General features: G+C 41.2%; 2 long non-coding RNA genes across 3 annotated transcripts; both read right to left on the bottom strand.

Annotated features, from left to right (window-relative positions):
- Window positions 1-2,258: 2,258 nt before the first annotated feature.
- LOC310824237 lies at window positions 2,259-7,177 on the bottom strand. 2 transcript variants are annotated; one of them, XR_014555010.1, is made up of 4 exons: window positions 7,093-7,177; window positions 6,766-6,901; window positions 3,218-3,407; window positions 2,259-2,737 (listed from the first exon to the last, which is right to left on the bottom strand). It is a non-coding gene; the product is annotated as an uncharacterized lncRNA (long non-coding RNA). The 2 variants fall into 2 exon arrangements; XR_014555011.1 differs by lacking the exon at window positions 7,093-7,177 and having other exon boundaries at window positions 6,766-7,084.
- Window positions 7,178-9,746: 2,569 nt separating this feature from the next.
- On the bottom strand, window positions 9,747-16,576 carry LOC310824323. Its single transcript, XR_014555025.1, has 3 exons — window positions 16,496-16,576; window positions 12,662-13,069; window positions 9,747-10,271 (listed from the first exon to the last, which is right to left on the bottom strand). It is a non-coding gene; the product is annotated as an uncharacterized lncRNA (long non-coding RNA).
- Between the last annotated feature and the right edge of the window lie 245 nt (window positions 16,577-16,821).

Raw genomic sequence — 16,821 nt, 5'->3', positions numbered from 1 at the left:
AATTTTTCTTCTGAAGGCCTCAGAGAGCTCTTTTGATCTCGCCATGGTGATGCAACTCACTTCAACAATCAAGAGCAAACCAAACTAAATATCTGAGGCTTAAATAGGACAGGCTCCTCCAAAATCCTCTGTAACGATGTTCTAATCATTTGCACCTGATGTGGTGCTCTTTATTATAATTTTAGGCATTTTAAGTGGAACTAAATGTGGGGGTGTCCTAACTTTTTCCTCACAAGAAGATTGCATTTCTATTAATTACATTTTACCAATCATTTTTTAAATAATTTGTTTCAGTTGTATTTGTTTAGTTATATTACCTCAATTTTTCAATATTGTTCAAATGAATATCAAATGTCCATATGTTTGAATATGTTGAAGAAGACAAAGGTTTTCATAGGGTGTCCTAATGTTTTCTCATGACTGTAGCTGCGCTTGATTGTGTTTGCCTGTTGCAATTCAACCAATGGTAGAGTCTCAAAAGTGCAAACCCCGCCCACCTAGCCCTCCAGGCAGGCTCAAGCAAATGCTCAAATACTATTTGACCCAGTTCTGGTGGTGAGTTAGGAACAGTCACACACAGAGGAGGACATGGGAAAAGGACAGGAGGGCCAGCAGAAGCATGTTGATACTGAGGAGTATGAAGAGAGTGACAAAGGGATACATCTGTGCCTTAGCTTGACTTTATTTAGTTTTTACTTTCAATATTTAACCCAATAGCTATTTATATATAGATTTATATGGCTGAATGTGAAGTGAGGAAAGGCCCCCTATTGGTAGTGCTGTTCATGAAAAGATCATCTTCTCTGCCCCCTGCTGCACAGATTAACACATTGCAGCTAAAATGGTAGTTCATTATGATGAACCAATCATCAGTGAGCTTGCTGCCGAACTTTTAGTAGACTCTAAATGGAATCCTAAACCCTAACAGTTACATAACCCTAACCCTTAAACGTTTAAATTTCAACTTCAGTCGGGCCGTCCCAAGCATCCCATTTAGCATTTACCATAAACTCTCAGTTGCATCTTCCTGGCATTGCTTGACCTGGCTCAGAAATGGCATTGTGTTAATGTGATTCGCTTGTCAGTGTTAAACAGCCACAATATGACACCTTACAAGTAAACGAGTCACTGTAGATAATGTATGTGCCAGATGAATGAACACTCCCTGAGGGCTATATATGACCCTTTAAGGACAACAAAACAACAAAAAAATTTTTTTCAAATATTTAATTAGGAATTAAAATCACCCCCTGAAATTAAAACCAAATAGACCCAAACCCTGAACTCTGCAAAGGTCCATCCAATTGGGAGCTGCTGCCTCTGCTGCTAAGTGTAGGTTGCATGTCTGCGTGGCTCTAGTTTCACACCTTCATAAAACACACAGGCCGGATTACAATGATACCACCCTCTCCCTGCTCCACTCTGCTCTGTACAAACACAACCTTATTTACCGCACTCATTCTCTCCAGCCCACCACCAGGGAGGGAGCCTGAAGGTAGAGGGAAGACAGACTGACAGGCCTCAGTATCCAGAATAGATACAAACACAACAGAGTATTCTGTCGTTACAAGCAAATATACGTGACGTGGCGTGGCGTAGCCAACCAGTCCTCCTCGTCCTCTAGGGCTCCTGCCTCCTTGAAACTCCTCCCAAACTGGGAACAGTCGTTTGAACTCATTTGTGTATGCTCTGATGTGTCTTCAGGGTGAAAGAGTGACTGAAACACTTCCCACATTGGGAGCACCAGTATGGACTCTCTCCTGTGTATGTGTTCTCTGATGTTTCTTTAGTGCTCCTGCCTGGCTGAATCTCTTCCCACACTGGGAACAGTGGTATGGCTTCTCTCCTGTGTGTATTCTCTGGTGTGTCGTTAGGTCTCCTGCATGACTGAAACTCTTCCCACACTGGGAGCAGTGGTGCAGCCTCTCTCCTGTGTGTATTCTCTGGTGATTCTGCAAGGCTCCTGCCTGAATGAAACTCTTCCCACACTGGGAGCAGTGGTATGGCCTCTCTCCTGTGTGTATTCTCTGATGTATCTGTAAGGCTCCTGCTCTGTTGAAACTCTGCCCACACTGGGAGCATTGGTGCGGCCTCTCTGGTGATTCTGCAAGGCTCCTGCCTGAATGAAACTCTTCCCACACTGGGAGCAGGGGTAAGGCCTCTCTCCTGTGTGTATTCTCTGATGTTTCTGTAAGGCTCCTGCCTGATTGAAACTTTTCCCACAGTGGGAGCAGTGGTATGGTCTCTCTCCAGTGTGTATTCTCTGGTGTGTCTTTAGGTCTCCTGCCATAGTGAAACTCTTCCCACAATGGGAGCAGTGATATGGCCTCTCTCCTGTGTGTATTCTCTGATGTGTCTTTAGGTTCCCCACATCCCTGAAACTCTTCTCACAGTGCGAGCATTGGTATGGCTTCTCTCCTGTGTGTATTCTCTGATGCCTCTTTAGGTTGCTCATTTGACCAAAACTCTTTCCACACTGAAGGCAAGGGTGAGTCTTCTCTCCTCCGTGAATCTGTGGTTGTGATTTAAAGTGAGTTGAACAAATGAAACTCACTGCAATCTAAACACGGACGGGACCTGCAGGTGTGATTTCTCAAATCCTTTTGCTCATAGAAACTACTGAAGCAGTCCATGCAGTGATGATTCTTCCATCTTGAGCACCTCTCTCTGTGTTGTTTATGGTTTCCTGATGCGGTGGAGCTGGGCTCGCTGTCTGAGCCTGGGTTGGAGCTCTCTCCTGTAAGAATAGGAACATATACAGGATTAGAAACAATATGAGAACAAGTACTGCTTCCATAGACTCAGCAGTGCCAGAAGTAACACAACATCTCCGGGGTCTGCAGACACTGTGGGAACTTGAGGTTGTCAGAGTGTGTTGATATTACAACAAATGCAAATGGGTACCTAATCAATGTTTGATGATTAACTTACTGATTAACATGATTAACTCACTGATAAACTTAAAGCATATTTATTATAGGCCTACCTTTGACTACCACCCCGTTGCTCAAAAGTTGTAATTCTATGATCATTCATAAAAGTTGATATACATACATTTGAATGTTTCTTTGAGTGAATGAACAACTGCTATGGGGAAAATCATGGGAACATTTTTAAATAAATGTTTGATTGCATACACCGCTAAATATCTGCCAGTGCCCATTGACTTACTAAAGAATTTGGCCTGGCCTTAGCCAAATACATAACATGAACTCACCGTCTTTCTCCTCCACTTCCTCTCCTCCTTCCTCCTCTTTCACTGCCACATTGAGTTCCAGTGTCTGACTGCAGTCCTCCAGCTTCACCGCCACCATCTCTGGACCCCACGGTGTGCTTTTCTGCTTTTCTTCACAGCAACAACTCTGTGGACTTGGGTTCAGAAATAGTAGCTGGACTGTGAGGTGGATCTGTGTAGTGTAAACAAATGAAGCACAAACAGTCAAGGGTAAATTTTACAATCCGTACCAAAAAAAAACAAATCGGACTCAACAACTTGTTACTCTGCTAGCTATGCTACTTGCCTGTGAACAGGGGTGTTAAAAACAGGTAGGATATGATGAATTATTATGGGAATACAATAAAATATCAGCTATACATAAAATATTTGTATATAATCACACTTCACTTGAGCGTCATAAATCAATTTTGATCATTTGATCTGGGACCAGCTTCACGTGTCAGGATAAATTCCACTCAGGGTGCACAGATGGCTCGGGTAGCGTTCGGGGTACTCAGATGCTCGGGTAGTGTGATCAGATGCTTGGCGCATCTATTTCCACATCATTTCCGGGTTTTGATATTGCACAATAAATTGTGAGTGCACATGTATTTAATTATTTCAGGTCCATTTTTTTTGTGTGTGCAATTTAGCTAAGCTAATGTATTTATGGATCGTAAATTAGGTATGCGTTTGTATCGAGCTAGCTTTATGTAGAGAGTCACTACAGTATTTATCCAATTAAACATTAGGCAGCCATAAGTGCTGTTCAACTCAATCGTTAAAATGAAATCACCCGAGTACATTTTCACACCGTGACAGATGCTTTTGGCTCGTAGGGTGTCCATATATTTTATCGACTGAGTGGCTCTTATAAGAGCCTTTGTGTATGTGCTCGTCTACACAGTGCCAGTGGCAGTGAGACCTTCCCGGAGGCTCTTGAGGGGCAGACGGTTGCCCTTGTTAGTGAGGTGAACACCATCAGCCCTGTAGAGCGTGGAGCCTCCGTACTTAATGCATGGGTGCCTGATGTTTCCCTTCAGGAAAGCTAACATCATAAAATAACAACATTTTTGGTAACTTTTTTTCTTCATTTTCACAAACTGAACTGCCAACGATAATGTACCTGTTCAACTTGTTTATTTCATTTGCTCATTCTCTTCATCCTGTTCTCACATCTTTAAATGTTCCAAGATATTAATTGTCATCTCACCTGTAGCCTATGCAACAACATAGTATTGTTACAATGTACCAAGGTAAAATGCCTGTTTTACATACTCTGAGCAAAAACACATATAGCTTACATATAGTACTGACACTCACTCCGTGGTGGTGTGTCCAGGTATGGGAGCTGAACGACGCAGTGACTAGGACCTTCACTGTTGGAGATAACACACATTCTTATACGGGGGGGGGGTGTCTGTAATGTCATGTGTATGTTTAATGTAAAATCAAACATTTTTAGACCGTTTCTCCTCAGATCAGCTGATATTTTGCCGCCTTTTTATCCAACCATTCCTTTTCATCTATCCGACCATCCCACCTTTGTTCATTTTGTAATAAAAAGTATGAACCTGGATATGTTTTGGTGAACTTATTGAGCCAACATACAGTAGTTATGGGGTTCTTGTTGATTAACTATTATGCTACATTACACAGCACAAAACTAGCTAGATACAAAAGCATATCAGCTAAATTACACCCCAAAAAATCTATTAAATAGACATGCACTCATAATTCGGATTATTGCACAATAGATGCTCCAAGCATCTGCGCAGAGCATCTGAGCACCCCGAACGCTACCCGAGTCATCTGTGCAACCCGAGTTGGATATATCCTTACACCGGTAATTTCATTGATGCCACTTTCATGTAAACAAAAGCAATGCACACAGATTCAGTGCAGGAAAGCACTGTGTGCTGGGAACCGCTGGTGCTGTGGTAGTGCAACACAAACTACTAGGACAACTTTATAAAATGCCAAAAACAAGAAAGATTTATTTACAATAAAAATAACAAACAACACGGGGGGACTAAGGGGAGGACGCCAGATGGCGCCAAATAAATGAAAATAAAAATAACACCCAAGCTATAATTCTAATCCTACCTGTTCTAATTACAAAGTCTGCTATCTGACTAACTGTCTTGCCCGCCTACCCTAAACCCAAAATACAAGAGGTGGCGCCTATGTATATAGACAAAACCAAACCTGCGTGATGGAGGTGTAAGCCCATGGGCGTCTTACCTGCCTACCCTGGGGCTAACTACAGGTGTGGCGTAACACTCCCACCCATAAAGAGCAAACCTGTAGGGATTGCGATGCAAAAGGAATAGTACAAACTAAATATACATGTCATGGTCATTTTTTTTTCTCTCAACAAAACAAATGTTGTACAATGAAACAAAAACAAAACGTTGCGCGAGAAAGCGCATCAGCCAGAACATTCTCAGAACCCTTCTTGTGCTTGACCACTAAATTATAACTCTGTACCATTAAGGCCCACCACATGAGCCAGTGGTTGTGCATCCTATTTAAAAAAACAAACTAAAGGATTGTGGTCTGTATACACAACGACAGGGAGAACGTTAGAACCAACATGAACCTCAAAGAATTGTAGGGCGAGCAACAAAGCAAGAGTCTCCTGTTCAATGGTGGAGTACCGAGACTGACAGTCTTTAAACTTGCAGAAAAGACTGGGTGATCAATACCATCTGCATCTTCCTGCAGCAAGACAGCACCAGCACCAAGCTGTGATAGCTGAGACCTTGGCAGTAAGAGTACAGACTTTACCTCGCCTCATCTGCCTACCAAGATATATGACCATAGCTTTCCCAAACTCACACATGGTGAGGTTCAAGGTCAATTACCTCTTGGCCAAACACTCAAACACAACTCTCAAAGAACTCAGATGTTCAGACCAGGTGGCAGAGTAGACAACTAAATCATCCAAGTAAGCGGTACAATTCAGAACACCGGCCAGTACAATATTTATCAGGCGCTGGAACGTAACAGGTGCATTGCGCATTCCAAACGCCATAACAGTATATTGCAAGAAACTGTCAGGGGTGACAAAACCAGAAATCTCCGAAGCATGAGGAGTTAGTGGAACTTGCCAATAGCCTTTAAGCAAGTCTAACTTGCTGACAAATCTAGCTGAACCAATAGTATCTATGCAGTCGTCTAACTGGGGCAAAGGAAAAGAGTCTGGCACCGTGACAGCGTTCACTTTCCTATAATCAGTACATAACCTAACTGTACCATCAGGCTTAGGGATCAAAATACAAGGAGAACTCCACTGACTGGAGCTGGGTACAGCCAAATTATTCTCCAGTAAATAAGCCACCTCCTGTTTCATGATCGACCTTTTGGACATGTTGACACGGTACGCATGCTGCTTGATGGGGGCAGCATCACCAACGTCCAAATCGTGCTCCAGGACAGTAGTGCGACTGGGGACATCACTAAGAAGACAGGGAAATTCGCTCACTAAAGCTACAATATTAGAGGAGCCATTACTGACATTGGAAACAGCTGTCTGCATCTCTTACCTGCGCTCATGCAATATTCACCGTCCATCGACGTTTATAATCTTTATTCACTTTATAAACTATTATGCTCAACTTCGTCACGACCAGGGAGAAGAGAAGGGAGATCTGTCCGAGGAGTATCTGCGCTATCCGGCTCCTGCAAACAGAAAATTATACACGCGATGCGCGCGCAGATGCAGGACGAAAAAGCACAGCATATCAGTTCCTCTCGGTTTTTTCATCCAGATTAAACTTCAGCACATATTAGCCTGATTCCGGGCAGCCATTGACATTCGAGGCGAATGAAACAGCTGCCTACATTGCAAATACGGGCTATGTTTTCCTTACTTGCGCTCATGCGAAATTCACTCGACCTGCCGAACCTCGTCACGGCCAGGGAGAAGAGAGAGAAGAAGCCAGCAGATGAAAGGGGACTTCCGGTTTTGTGAAAACTTCAAAATAAAAGATAGGAATATGTCTAATAAAACGTTCAAATAGATATTGGAAAGTTGTTTCACTTATATTGACTCAGTAATCAACATATATGGACTGCAAATGACAAAATAATGAAACACAATGTTTAATCAAATTAATAAATTGATATTACTCCTATCTACCATGTACACATTGCGTTATACACCCAAAAAATAACTACTGAGTGTGTCTCAGTGTAAGTGGGGTGGGAAATACTCAGTTCACACAGTCCCTAGTAACCTAATCCACTGAGTTTGAGCAAAAACATTTCTGTCGGGTCTAATGGTGCATTCATGACCAACTCAAAAACTCAAAATTCACCTGTGATCTCAGACCTACAAGTTCAAAGCATTCAAGTGATTTGAGGTTGGAAACTCCAAACAACACTTGCAGGGCGTAACGTTGGCCAGATACAGTGCCCTCCATAAGTATTGGAAAGAGGAGGCATTTTGCCTTCTTTTAGCTCTATACTCCCAACAGTTTGGATTTGAAATCAAACAATTTAGAAAGTACAACATGTTTTCAAAAGTATTGGATGAAATCATATAATGTCCAAATAAAGTACTCATGTTTAGTATTTGGTTGACAATCCATTGCATGCAATAACTGCATGAAGTCTGCGACCCATTGACCACACAAGATGCTGAGTATATTCTCTGGTTATGCTCTGCCAGGCCTACAGCCATCTTCAGCTGTTGTTTGTTTTGAGGTCTTTTTTACCTAAAATCTTATAAAGAAATGAAATGAATGTTCAATTGGATTTAAATCTGACGATTGATTTAGCCAGTCAAGAACTTTCCATTTTGTGGCCCTGAAAAACTCCCTAGTTGCAATGGCAGTATGTTTGGGGTCATTGTCTTACTGTATGATATAGCACCATGCAATGAATTTGGAGGCATTTGGTTGTACTCAAGCAGACAATATGTTTCTGTACACTTCAGAATACATTCTGCTGCTGCTGTCAGCAGTAACGTCATCAATTAAGACAAGTTAGCCAGTTCTTGTGGTAGCTATACATGGCCAAATCATAGCACCCCCTGTGTCACAGATGAGGTGGTATGCTGTAAATCTTGGGCAGGTTGCATGTCTGCGTGGCTCCAGTTTCATAACTTCATAAAACACACATGCCGGTTTACATTCTCAGTAGCCTACAGACAGACAGACACACCTTACGTCATGATACTATCCTCTCTCTGCTCTGATCTTTAAAAACACAACTTTAATTAAAGCAGTCATACCCCATCGCCAGGGAGGGAGTCTGAAGGTAGAGAGTACAGTGGTTCATTCTGTTGGCTGTCTGGAGTATCTGAGGTAGATGAGTAGACCAAGACAGACTGACAGGCCTCAGTATCCAGAATAGATACACAATAGAGTATTCTGTCCTTACAAGCAAATGTACATACTGTCAGTGTTTGACTTGGGATGAAAGAGGTACAGGAACTATTCATCTTATATGAGAGGATTTGTTCTAAACACCCAAGGAACAGAGTAGATACATTTCTGATATGATATGGATGCAAAGCCATGTGTGTAGCAACAACCTCTAGTTCCATTGCGTTCAGGAGAACGGTGGAAGACTTGGGAAAGGGACTAGAAGGCCAGCAGAAGCATGTCTGCTACTGAGGAGTATGAAGAGAGTGACAGAGATCTGTGCCTGAGCTTGATTTTATCTTGTTTTTGTTTTGCAATATTTGCCCAAAATGTAAACCTGTGCAAAGAGCTATTTATATATATTTCTACAGCTGAAAGTAAAGTGAAGTGAGGAAATGCCCCCTATTGGTAGTACTGTAAGTGAACAGAGAATCTTCTCTGCCCCCTGCTGTACAGGTGAACACATTGCAGCTAAAATGTAAGTTGGTTATCACAAACCAATCATCAGTGGACTTGCTACCAAACTATTAGATGCTAATAAACCATTGTCAACTTCAGTGGGGTGGAGGTTAGGTGAAGGATTAGGGTGAAGCAGTTGTATGCACTTGTATGTGTATTCTCTGGTGTGTCTTTAGGTTGCTAGAGCGATTGAAAGTCTTCCCACACTGGGAGCAGTGATAGCTTCTCTCCTGTGTGTATTCTCTGGTGTGTTTGCAAGGCTCCTGCCTTGTTGAAACTCTTCCCACACTGGGAGCAGTGGTATGGCTTCTCTCCTGTGTGTATTCTCTGGTGTGTCTTTAGGTTGCTAGAGTGATTGAAAGTCTTCCCACACTGGGAGCAGTGGTATGGCTTCTCTCCTGTGTGTATTCTCTGGTGTGTTTGCAAGGCTCCTGCCTTGTTGAAACTCTTCCCACACTGGGAGCAGTGGTATGGCTTCTCTCCTGTGTGTATTCTCTGGTGTGTTTGCAAGGCTCCTGCCTCATTGAAACTTTTCCCACAGTGGGAGCAGTGGTATGGTCTCTCTCCAGTGTGTATTCTCTGGTGTGTCTTTAGGTCTCCTGCCCGACTGAAACTTTTCCCACAGTGGGAGCAGTGGTATGGTCTCTCTCCAGTGTGTATTCTCTGGTGTGTCTTTAGGCCTCCTGCCATAGTGAAACTCTTCCCACAATGGGAGCAGTGATATGGCCTCTCTCCTGTGTGTATTCTCTGATGCACTTTTAGGTCTCCTGGATGACTGAAACTCTTCCCGCACTGGGAGCAGTGGTGTGGCCTCTCTCCTGTGTGTATTCTCTGATGTTTTTGTAAGGATCCTGCTCGATTGAAACTCTTCCCACAATGGGAGCAGTGATATGGCCTCTCTCCTGTGTGTATTCTCTGATGTGTCTTTAGGTGCCCCACATCCCTGAAACTCTTCTCACAGTGCGAGCATTGGTATGGCTTCTCTCCTGTGTGTATTCTCTGATGCCTCTTTAGGTTACTCATATGACCAAAACTCTTTCCACACTGAAGGCAAGGGTGAGTCTCCTCTCCTCTGTGAGTCAAATCCTCTTGCTCATAGAAACTACTGAAGTAGTCCATGCACTGGTGATTCTTCTGTCTTAAGCTCCTCTGCCTGTGTTGTTTATGGTTTCCTGATGCGGTGGAGCTGGGCTCGCTGTCTAAGCCTTGGTTGGAGCTCTCTCCTGTAAGAATAGGAACATATACAGGATTAGAAAAGATGAGAACAAGTAGTGCTTCCACAGGCTCACCAGTGTCAGAAGTAACACATCTGGGGTCTGCAGAAACTGTGGGAACTTGAGGTTGTCAGAGTGTGTTGATATTACAACAAATGCAAATGAGTACCTCATCCAGTGTTTCCACTGGCCCCTCACTGCAAGATATTTACCCCCGCTGCTGTGGGACTTCTAGAATAAAAACTTAAAAATGGAGGTACGCAACAACATATAGTCTCTCTGCACTCTGACGGAGTGTCAACCACTCACGTTGCTAGTAGACTATAGGTGAGAGCGCAAATGCAGACACAGTTGAGTGATAGTGGGACAAGACCAGGTTTGAACAGCGACAATAATGTAGAGAGATAGCTAGCTAGCACTAAGCTACACACTTTTTTCCACAAAACTTCCCCTTTACCATTTATTGGCGACTATGTTGTTGAATAGCTAGATGACAGTTATTTTCAATGTGACTATGCTAGATCACACAGTTCCTCAAGGTAATATTTAGCAATCAGTTTAAATGATGATACAAGCTGGGTCTAGCTAACATTAGTCAAATAAAATCTGCTTCATTTAACTTTCAGATGAGTTTGTAAAAGTATTTTTTACAGAAGAGAAAGATTGCCCCTGATGATGAAGAAGCGAAGAATAGTCAGGTAGGGAGAAGGCTCTGGGCTCTTGAAAATGCCCCTGTAATTTTGAAGGCGTACAAAGAAATGATGCCATCTAAAATATGTAGTGGTAAGTTGGCGAGTTGCTAAGGCATTGTAATGTCCCTAATAAAATACTTGAGAAAACGATCCTACTGATTTCTTTATCAAGTGTGTTTACTTTACTAGAAAGGTACGGCAAAGGCGAGTGCAGCAAGGGAGAGAGGAAAGTGGAGGAAGAGGGCAGAAGGGGAGGAAAGAGGAGGAGTAGAGGAGAGAGGAGGAGAGGAGATCTTCCAAGGCTTTAGCCATGGCTCTACATGTTGAGTCTATTCAGCATCACACCATGTGTCTTTAACGGCAGTAAATATATGCTGTAAATACATAGTGTAATATGAATTCAAGTCTCATCTAAATTGACATTCACCCAAACCAGTAGGGGGGCTATGTCAGCATGTGTGCACGCCCCTCCAACCCCCGCTACCGCCTAATCAATGTTCCATGATTAATGATTGTGTTAAGGCATATGTATTATAGGCCTACCTAAGACTCCGTTGCTCAACAGTTGTATTTTCATGATCAATTTTGTTTGAATGAATGAACAACTCCTGTGGAGAAATCATAGGAAAAACAAAAATAAATATACAAATACAGTGCCTTCAGAAAGTATTCAGACCCCTTCACTTTTTCCACATTTTGTTGTGTTATAGACTCAATTTAAAATTGATTAAATTAAAAGAATTTGCCATCAATCCACACACAATACCCCAGAATGACAAAACGAAAACACAGTTTTTGAAATTTCAGTAAATTTATTAAAATACAGTACCTCATGTACATAAGTATTCAGACCCTTTGCTCTGACACTCTTAAAATCAGCTAAAATGCAAAAATGTCATCAACAAATCACTCAATAAGTTGAATTGAGTCCATCTTAATGCAAGGATAATATGTAATTTTGGAATTAATATCTTGATCTTGATCTTAATGTTTTTATAGGGACTCACTGATTTGCATAGGAATCAATTACACACTGTGTGGATTAAGCTGTCACTACCAACCCAGCAAATTTCATAATTTTCTCTTGATCCTGACAAACTCCCCAATCCCTACCGGTAACAAACATACCCATAACTTGATGCAGCTACCACTATTCTTCACACGAGAGACGGTGCGGAAACTACATTGCATGTGCTAGATTTGCACCAAACTTATTGCTTTGTAGTAAAACGAAATAAACACAGTTCCAGCCACTTTCTTTGCTATCACTTGAATTCATCGTTGCAAACACAATTATGGATATGAGATTGTTAAAATATATTAGATTATTAAGATATATTATATATTAAGATTTCCATTCAGGGATTATTTTTGGCCACTTGGTTATAGACCAATTTTGTAGAGTGACTGAGAGGATGTCCCATGCTTTTTCCTCCCCACCATTCAACTTTGAAGATTTTTATAAATCTCCTGTGGTGGATGTCTAGGTTTTGCAAAGGGTCTGAATACTTATGTACATGAGGTATTTCTGCGATTTTAATACATTTCTAAAAATCTGTTTTCGCTTTGTCATTCTGGGGTATTGTGTGTGGATTGATGGCAAATTATTTTAATTTAATCCATTTTAAATTTAGTCTATAACACAACAAAATGTGGAAAAAGTGAAGGGGTCTGAATACTTTCCGAAGGTACTGTACATAACCTCACCTTCTTTCTCCTCCACTTCATCTTCTCCTTGCTCTTCTTTCATTATCACATCTTTATCCTCCGCTTCCTCATCACATCCTTCTTTTCTTCTGCGTCTTCTCCTTCCTCCTCTTTCATATCTTCCTCCACCACTTCATATCCTCTTCCCTCTTCTTTCACCATCACATCTTCCTTCTCTTCCTCCTCTCTTCCTCCTCCTCCTTCTCTTTCACCATCACATCTTTCTCCTTCACTTCCTTTCCTCTTTCCTCCTCTTTCACTACCACATTGAGTTCCAGTGTTTGACTGCAGTATTCCAGCTTCACTGCCACCATCTCTGGACCCCAGGGTGTGGTTTTCTGGACTGAAGAACCACAGCAACAACTCTGTGGACGGGTTCAGAAATAGTAGCTGGGCTGTGAGGTGGATCTGTAGTGTAAACAAATGAAGCACAAACAGTCACGGGTAAATTTCACAAACTGTACCAAAAAACCTAATCAGACTCTTAACTCGCTATTCTGCTAGCTATGCTAGCCTGTGGACAAGGGTATTAAAACATATAGGACATAATGAATTGTTATGGGAATACAATAAAATAAAATATAGACTATACATCAAATATTTGTTTATTTTGACTAACACTTATGGAGACTCAAATAGTTCCTTCACGCAAACCTATGGAGCAAGTTGCCAGTCAACTGTTTGTTTGCCCGCGGAGCCAGTCTGAGAAATATTACTAGCTTACCTAATCATTTTCAAACTGTATAGATACTGTAAATTTAACTTGCATGGTTAAACCAATTCAAGAGTGAGATTTTCCAAATGGGGGTAGTTTTATTGTTTTACTTGAGAGTGGCCATGTATTGAGTAAATCTGGATGGATTTTGTGGAACTATTTGAAGCCTCCAGTAATTCCATTGGCACCACTCTTTTAAAATACCACTCTAAGGAGATGTATTTCATGTAAACAAGCGCAAAGCATGTGCAAATTCGGGGCGGAAAAGCACTGTTTTGTTGTCAGCACACCAGAGAACGTATATACAGTGGGGGAAATAATTATTTGATCCCCTGCTGATTTTGTTAGTTTGCCCGATTACAAAGAAATGAGTGGTCTATAATTTTTATGGTACTTTTATTTTAACAAATAGACACAGAATATCAACAAAGAAGTCCAGAAAAAACACATTATATAAAGTTATAAATTCATTTGCATTCGATCGAAGGAAATAAGTATTTGATCCCCTACAAACCAGCAAGAATTCTGGCTCATACAGACCGGTTATATGCCCATGAGGCACACAGATTAGTCCTGTCACTTTAGGAAAAGTACTCCTAATCTCTGCTTGTTATGGGTATAAAAGACACCTGTCAATAGAATCAATCTCTTCCATTCCAACCTCTCCACCACCATGGGCAAGACTAAAGAACATTCAAAGGACATCAGGGTAAGAGTTGTAGACCTGCACAAGGCTGGAATGGGCTACAAGACCATCAGCAAGAAGTTGGTTAGAAGGAGACAACTGTTCTACATCTGTTCTACATCTCTGGTACCACTCTACTTGGGAGCACAAAGATGTTTGAGATGTATGGTCGCAGTAAACAGCCAGCAACATTTTCAATTCAAAACTCACCTCGCAACTCACATTCTGGAAGTGTTGAGGAGTAGAGTGGCACCAGAGATGTATTGAAATCTTTAAATTATTTTGAAGCACTTTTATTTTGAAGCCACGAAAACAGCGATAAGCGAAACTGAAAGTCATAATGGAGCTAGCTGGAGTTTATTGGAGCTCAGAGAACACAGGCGTGTTCTCTGAGATAGTAGCCTTAGTAGTCGTAGCCTTCTTCCGATCGGTGCAAATGTATGTAAATAAAAAAATGAATAAAAAAAAAAGCGCCCACGTTAAATTTGTTTAAGCATTTACAAATACTAAATACTTATTTAAATCAATTGTCCCCAACCACACTTTCTATTGGTTTTTCAAACCATCACTCAAATAAGTGCCAACCCTTGTTTTATCGTTAGGATTAACGATAAACGATTAACGATTAACGATTCACACAGCTCCGGAATCAAAAACGAATGAACCCAATATTATATGATTGTCTTCGCCAAAGTCTCATCGACAACAAACTGAAAACCGCTAACATATCCCGTTTGGGGCTTTTTTTATTTTAGAAATAATGTATCAGACGTGGGAGTGTGAACGAGAGGGAGAGCTAGCCAGGCTGCAACCGTGTTAGGCGGAGCGGAGTATTTTTGTACTACTGTCTGATGGCAAACTGCAATAATTTTTGACAAAACACTATCTAGCTTGCTACTTCTGTTCAATAGCAAGCTTGGAGTGTCAGACATTTCGTCGATAAACTACGACAAAGGTTATTTTATGAGCCATGAACAAGGCATGAATAAAGGCACATAAGAGTAGCTATATGTTTGTGCACAGGCATGTGCGTGCGTGTGTGTGTGTGTGTGTGTGTGAAGGAGTCTCTGGGAGGAGAGAGACGAGTTTGACAGAGATAACTTTTGAACGTGGTAGATACTCAGATGCTGCTAGGGAAGTTTACAAGGATTTAGTGACTACCATGGGGGTTAGTTTAACCAAATCATCAGAAGTGGTCAACAGGTTGTTTTGGAGAAGTTTTAAGGGTCCAAGATGGGCATACTTTCAAGCTGTATGCAAAATATTCCAATGTTCATGCAGGATCGTGTAGACACGTACCTCTGCCATCGTACTTGAAGTTCATATTGCAATCTGGACGCAAAAGCGTTTCCTGCTGGCAACATCACAACTGCATCCCTCTCCCAACAATCATGCTTTACCGCTATAGCCTATATATGTGCAGTAGGTTAGTTTTTTATTTATAAATATATATATAGCGGTAAAGCATGACTGTTGATAAAAAATGGTCACAATTTTATGAGATTATCTGTCATTAAAAGCTTAGTTTGAGCAGGTTTCAGCTATTACAGTATGGGTAAAAGTAATAAACATCATTTGTTCCTTAACTAAATAATAGTACATAGTTGCTTATATTGACTAATAAGAGCTCATGACTAACTTTACATGGCCATATGGGAACAAATGCTCTTGAAGAAGATACATCGGATAGGAGACGATAACAGCTTGATAAATAGTATCAATGTTTTCCATTCATTTCAACGAGACTGCTTTACTCCAACCTCCTCCACCGCTAGGTTGTAAAGGTGGTTTTCGGGTACTATTTAACGTAAATGAAAGCTAATCAAACATGTTATGGGCAACACATATTTGAAGTCTGTTCATTTTATTGTATATATATTTATATATTTCGATCTATATTGTCGGAATGACCGAACAGTTGTATTGACAATGGGCAACTGACCTGGATATCGGGAAGAAAACAGGAAGCGTAACGTGAAATCAAAATCATTACGTTATTGTTAAATACCCAAATATATCATGTTTTACAGTTAAGATGTTGTCTGATGTCTCAGAAATCGTCGATCATAATACGGACTGTTCCACGCGGTTCATTTCATCCAGATAAAACTGCAGGACATACTGGCCGAACATACTGGCCGAACATACTGGCCACGCGGTTCATTTCATCCAGATAAAACTGCAGGACATACTGGCCGGACATACTGGCCACGCGGTTCATTTCATCCAGATAAAACTGCAGGACATACTGGCCGAACATACTGGCCGGACATACTGGCCACGCGGTTCATTTCATCCAGATAAAACTGCAGGACATACTGGCCACGCGGTTCATTTCATCCAGATAAAACTGCAGGACATACTGGCCGAGCCATTGACATTTGAGGAATGAAACATCTGCCTGCATTAGACATACGGACCATGTTTTCCTTACCTGCGCTCATGCAATATTCACCGACCATCGACGTTTATAAAATTGTTATGATCAACCTGGTCAACTTCATCACGATCAGAGAAAGTTCAAGCAGATTTATGGGAACTTCCGGTTTTAAAAAAACTTCAAATTAAAAGATCGAAAAAAACATGTCTATCAAAACGTTGATATCGATATATTGTTATATATTGACAGTTGTTTCATTGATATTGATACAGTAATCATAATATATTAATTGCAAAAGAAAGAAAAAATAACAAGACATTTTTATCTGCACACATTGGGATATACAGAAAAACTGTTGGGTGTCTTAATATGTCGACTCA

Source organism: Argentina silus (genome assembly GCF_951799395.1).
Source record: "Argentina silus genome assembly, chromosome: Y".
Classification (NCBI taxonomy): domain Eukaryota; kingdom Metazoa; phylum Chordata; class Actinopteri; order Argentiniformes; family Argentinidae; genus Argentina; species Argentina silus.
The sequence above is the reverse complement of the archived record's forward strand: the minus strand, read 5'-3'. Positions and strand labels throughout refer to the sequence as shown.